Source organism: Oryx dammah, unplaced genomic scaffold (genome assembly GCF_014754425.2).
Source record: "Oryx dammah isolate SB20612 unplaced genomic scaffold, SCBI_Odam_1.1 HiC_scaffold_23, whole genome shotgun sequence".
Lineage (NCBI taxonomy): Eukaryota > Metazoa > Chordata > Mammalia > Artiodactyla > Bovidae > Oryx > Oryx dammah.
Genome location: NW_024070207.1, coordinates 39,120,467 through 39,126,657, shown reverse-complemented (window position 1 = coordinate 39,126,657; position 6,191 = coordinate 39,120,467). Strand labels below are relative to the sequence as shown.

General features: G+C 45.9%; 1 long non-coding RNA gene across 1 annotated transcript in view; it reads left to right on the top strand.

Moving 5' to 3' along the window:
• LOC120882270 overlaps positions 1–4,489 on the top strand; it is a 4,766-nt gene extending 277 nt beyond the window's left edge. Inside the window, exon 2 of the long non-coding RNA XR_005725463.1 lies at positions 1,643–4,489. This is a non-coding gene — a long non-coding RNA (uncharacterized LOC120882270). The remainder of the gene's footprint in view (positions 1–1,642) is intronic.
• Positions 4,490–6,191: the final 1,702 nt, after the last annotated feature.

Sequence of the window (6,191 nt, the reverse complement as noted above, 5' to 3'; positions counted from 1 at the left end):
GAAGGGGGTTGCTGTGCAGCACTCAGCCGTGCCCTAGCAGCGGGAACAGTACTGCAGTGGGCGATCGGTGATCTGGAGTATTGTTTCTGCTGCCCGGGCAAGGCTGGGACTCCCGCACGGGCCCACCCACCAGGTAAGTCCTAGTCCAATGCCCGCCTTGTCTGCTCCAGCAGCGAGACCCGGGTGAGGCGCGTTTGTCCTCGGTCCAACCTTTGCCTGCCTTTGAATAGATGTGAAAGAAACTGCATTTTAGCACTCCTTTCCCTGTCGGGGTAAAATTTAAACGAGGTGTGTGTGTGGTGGGGGGCGGGGGGACCCTCCTGATCACCTAGACTACCACTCACAGGACAAAAAACGAAGAAAGACTACCTTCAAGTCTCAGTAACTAAATAGTGTGGGGTGAGGAGGAGGGGAGTAGTTGGAAAAGAAGTAAGGGAACCGCCTTAAGGTGACCCATTGCCTGCATGTGGAAAGGACACTGGAGTCCAGGAAAGAGAATGTTTCTGGCCCCTTCTCGACACCTTCCCCACTCTTCTCCCTGTCTCTGTTGGGGGAAGCGTCTGTGGAGATCTGGCGAGGCGCAGGGCCTGGCCCGCCGGTGAATCCCAGGCTGCCTCGTGGAAAGACGCTGACCTGAGTGATCTGAGGCCTGCAGGGAGCGAGGTTACCCGAGGGGGTGGCTGTGGAATGAGGTTTCAAGCTGCTTCTTGCCCTATCTCCCAAAATCTGGTACCAGAATTCCACTCTGGAGGCGCTTCCCCAAGGCCACCGCGGTCGCCCGGGGGCCCTCCCACAAGGGATTGCCCCGCTGGCAGGGCACTGGCTGGACAGCTCCTGAGAAAATGGCAGCCCCTGAGCTGTCGACTATGGGGCCCTCCGTGCCTGCAGAACTCCAGGAACTGTTACCAACGGACCTCGAAAGCTGTCTCCACCCCTCACTGTGCGCCCCCCACCCCCCAGTCTAGGCTAGGAGCTTGAGAGCCGGCCTAGAAAAGAGAGGTCTCATGCTCTGGCTGAGGTCGCACTTTGCCTGTGAAAATCACTTTAGGTTTTTGGTTTGATCCAGCACATGGGCAGGTCAAGGACTCTTGGCAAAGACAGAGAGAGGTGTGGAGACTTTCCCACACTTTCTGTCATCCTAAAAGAAACCAAAGACGTGAAAACCCCTCTGGTCTGTGCGGGCTGCCTGGAACTGTCTTCCCGGGGGGCAGGAGTGGGACCCCTGGAGGAGGAGCAGGAGGAGGTCGGGTTTGGGGAGCCTGGGGTTCCAGGCAGCCCGAGCCGGGGCTCAGACACTCGCCGCCCCCACGCGCTCTCTCCCAGACTCCTTTGCGCTGAGGCCGGCGCGGGCGGGTCGGGGGCTCTTCCGGCCGCCACGGACCCGAGGGCTCCGGGGGCGCCGCCACCGGCTGCTTGGGGCCAGCTCGGCTCCCCGCGGCCGCCGCTGCCCCGCCCCGGCCTCGATCCGGGACCACGAACTCTGAAAGTTGGCTCGAGGCCGGCCCAGGGCCCCGCAGGCCCGCAATCCCGAGGCCTGAACGGCGAACAGGTTCCCGCACCCGCCTGGCTTTGCGCTTAGGGTAGGAAAGGCACCTCGAGACTGCCCCCGCGCCTCTCATCTTCTCCCTTTCTCCCTGCTCAGGACGGGTCCCCTTGAGCCAGAAGGAGGCCTGGCAGCAGCCAGCTCCCATCCCACGGGAGGAACATGCCCGCGCCCTCCGGCTCCCTCCAGCAAGACCCAGGTGAGAGACCCGGCCGGTTGGGGACTGCAAGTGGCAGAGGGTGGGAGCCACGATCCGGATTGTGGGCATTGCCTTCCAGATGCGCTGTGGCCCTTGGCCCCAGGCCACCAAGAGGCATCGAGCTTGAGGGCGTCCACACAGCCTTCGGACTGCGTAGTGCCCTTTTTCTGACTTAAAGCAGTCATCTTACACCATTATTAACACGGTCGAAGTTGCAGTGTGCCTAGATTTTCCTCCAAGGACAAAAATGTGAATAAAGCAATATTTTAGCCCAACATTTCTGTGTCAATTAAGAAGATTGCAATTTGTTCCAGACTATAAATTCTCTTTAACTCTCTAAGGTATTCATTCAGATTGTTTTTCAACGTTGCTGAATGTGCATCATAATGTGTGGGAGTGTGAAAGGAATCCACTTATAGTCAGCAGATCAATTGATCCAATGTTACCACCTTCAAGTAGGCACCTTTCCATTGTTTTCCCATCTTTTCCCAGCACATGTTATTTGTTAGGAAGCTGCGTGCACACAGCCTTGTATTAAGTTTATTAGACAGATGTGGCCCATAAACTAGGAAAAGTTGAGTCAGGCTCTAAATTTAAAATTCCACATTTCTGTAAGTTGTGGGACAAGATAGATAGGTTACATTTATAAGCTAGAATTGAACATAATTTAAGATTTTAATCACAAGGATATTTTTTGAAGGCATCCAGCATTTCCAGTTAGCAGCAATGACTGTTTTTCTAACAAAGGAACACTGCATCAACACTCTTGGCCCGGATCTGGACACAGAAGACTTCTGTTTCAAGAAAATACAGTCATCTCTCAAATCCTGTAATTTACATGCATTCTAAACTCACTAGGTATTGAAAACCACCCAAATGTCCCACAACATGGGATAAAATATAATCAATCACTCAGTGTAATATTATGCATCCTTTAAAAATGTTATTGGAAAATGTTTTATGATCTGTAAGTCAAAATAACCCTCTCCCACCATTTCTTTCTCCCTGCTGCTCCCTGATACCCATGCTTCTTTGTTCCAATTGGCATGTAAACTTGTTTTCCCCGCCAAATGAGTCAGTCATGATGGGAACATCAATTGATTTGAACAGATGTGTGTCAATGTTACTTGGAAAACAAGATGCCAATAACCACAGCCACAAAAAAAAAAAAAAAAAAAGGCAGTGGTTGCAACTATGTAAAAATTTATGCATGCATACAGACAGTGGCTAAAGTGGAACCCCAAACAGGAAAACAGTTGGATATACTCCAGTGCTGGGACATTAAATGATTGTATGCTGCTTTTGATTTTTATTAATATGAATAACTGTCCAATTAAAAAGACCTACTAAGGACTCTGCAGTGCAAATTATTTTGCTGATTGTTTTAAAAAACACCATACCAATCAAATCATCAAGGCAGATGGGGCAGCAGGGGACTGGGTTTGTTCACCCAATCCTGGAACAAGCTCGGGGCAACACTTGGAGAAAGTCATCCTACACAGGCGTGAGCTAACTTCTAGGCAGCTTTCCTGAGAAACTGCACAAGATGAAAATAAAAATAGGCCCCAAAAGCATTTTTTTGAAAATCAATGAAAGTTTATAAATAGGAATTAAAGACTAGAGTTGGGGGCTATATCCAAGTTGGACTAAATTTTTAGAGACCTATTTTCCCATCAGCCTACAGTGTAACTTATCCTCACAACCCTAAAACTTGATATGCATTTGTGTTTAGAATGATTACATTACTCCTAAAAGAAAATTGATCTATGCACCAATTATAGCAAATATGTAACTCCTTGCTATTCTACACCCCAGTTATCCTTCCCATTAGTTACTGCTCAGTAAATGAACAAAAATCTGCTAGCTCTTTCATAATATCTCACCTACCTGCAGCCTTTACCTCCCTCCCCTGCTCCAAAAGTGATCTCTTTGGCAAGTTTAAAAAGACATAGACCCCTGTAGGGATAGTAAATTAAACCATTGGGGAGGAGCCCTGACAAGACCTCCATTTCCAGGCAGCTGCTCAGCTTTGGAGAGTTCCACTTACGCCAGTGAGCTCTAGAATCTGAGCAGCCAGTGGGAGTCAGTGGCCCTGGCTTGCCCACTGCTGTTAGTCAAGGAGCTGAAAACAGAGCAGTATCCATGAGCTCCGAAGGCTTTGAAGCATGCCTTTCCCAAAGCAGCTCCCTTACCTGTCCCCTAACCCACCCTGACCTCCCCTCCAAACCAGACTGTTGGCCCAAGGCTAGACATTTTAAAGTCCTGGCCACAAAAACTACAATAATAAGAAACAATAATCCTAACATTTTTCCTTTTAAAAAAAATTGTGCTTTTACATGCTTTTTCAAATGTTTTCGTATTTTCTACTTGCAACAACCCCAAGAGATAGATGGGATAAAGCATCAAGAAAAGCAATTGCTGATAAGAAGCCTGGGGCTTATGGGGGTTGAGGCTTTTATGGGAGTCTGAGGCTAGTCTGGGGCCTCTTCCTGCTGAGCTCATGTTGAACTTCTTGTTTCATTACCTGTTAATCAGAACCAACTACACAGTAGTGACTAGAGCAGGAAGTGGAGTTGGATTTGTTTGTTTAGAAAAATTAGAGGTGAAACTGATTAGTTGTCTGATGAGCTTTTCCCTCTGCCCTGGATAGTTCCTGTTTGAGGCCCATGACTGGCCCCTGGATGGCTAAATAGGGACAATAAATAACCCAGGTGTATACACATAAGTACACACAAACCAAAAAAAAAGTGTGATTGAAAATCATTTAAAGTCTCTGACCTGTATTGGATACTTTCCAAAGATTCAACCAAATTAATCTTAAGCAAAGAGGTGGAACGTCCAACCATAAGATTTAACTTAATGTAGTCACTCACTCAGTGGAACCTCTTTGAGCCATGACAAGTAATAATTTTAAAGACTGAGTTGAAACCTGGGAAACACTTATGATATCAAGTTTTAGAAATCACGGACATAGAGTCATGTGGACACCACAATTGACAAGGGGGTCTATGTAGGAGCAGAAACTGGAAAGAACATCAAAACAAACATACTAGTTGCTTAAGATGGTGGGATTCAGGAGGAGGTTCTTTCTCTGCTTTTCCATGTGTTTTTTGTTATGCCATGTTTTTTGTTACATTGTCAAACATAATTCTCTAAAAAGTCTTTAGGGGTCACAGATGATCAGCAGTTTTGAGTCAAGGATGCACAGACCTCAGACATCTCGGGGATCATCATGTCACGAGATACCACTGTGCACTTGTGACAGATTGATAACTGAAAGGTCTGGGAGCCGCTCATCTTCACAGCAATACAACTGGTAAGTATTACAAGACTCGTTGATGAAAAGATCAAAAAGTGGATTTTGAGCGAGGAAGAAAGAGGTTGCTGAGGTGGAAGGAATGGGACAAGCTGTACTTTACAGTTTAATGGGAGGTGGGGGGAGTCAGACTTTGTGTCTTTAGTTTTAAGTTCCTTGTAATGAATTGATATTCATTTAAGGCATAAGATTTTATATTCATGCTAGAATGTTAAAGAATTTATGCTCAAGCAAACTGAAAAAAACACGAACCATAAGCACTATTGGAGAAGGAAACTGCAACCCACTCCAGTATTCTTGTCTGGAGAATCCCATGAACAGAGGAGCCTAGTGGGCTGCAGTCCATGGGGTTGCAAAGAGTCAGACACGACTGAGCAACTTCACTTCTCTTTATAAGCACTATAGACACAGGGTCATCCTTAATATGTTGTTGATATAAGTTGTTAAGAAAAGGCATAAAAACTCCATGAACAAAAACTCACAGAAGAAAAATACATAAAAGATGCTTATTTCAGTACTTTTTTTTTTTTTTTTTGTCCACGCCATGCTGCATGTGAGATCTTAGTTCCCTGACAAGGGATGGAACCTGCACCCCCTGCATTGGAAGCATGGAGTCTTAACCACTCGACTGCCAGGGAAGTCCCTCATTTCAGTATTTTTAAGAATAGAAATTAGAAACATCTTGATGACCAATGAAAAAGGATTGGGTAAACAAAAGATGGTGCCTCTAATATGTGGCAAGAGAATATGCTCCTGCTGAAGTGTTTAGCAATAAAAGAAATGAACAAATTTTTGCACCTTTCCCATCTATGCAATCTGAGCATACAGGGGGCATTCTGTATGTAGTTTTGTTTCAATATACAGATAAAAGGCTGGGAGAAAATGTATCAAAACTTTAAAAGTGGTTATCTATGAATTGTGGTATAAAAAGTGTTCAAAGAAAGATGCTAAACTATTTTTGCGATGTGTTCCTAATATGTAATCTAAATGTATTGGGAACATTTTGCATTCATAGTTTTGTATCAATATTCATATTATTATATGGAAAGAAGGCTAGGAGGATGGATACCAAAAGTCAATCAAAGAAAGATGCTAAACTATTTTTGCGATGTGTTCCTAATATGCAGTATAAA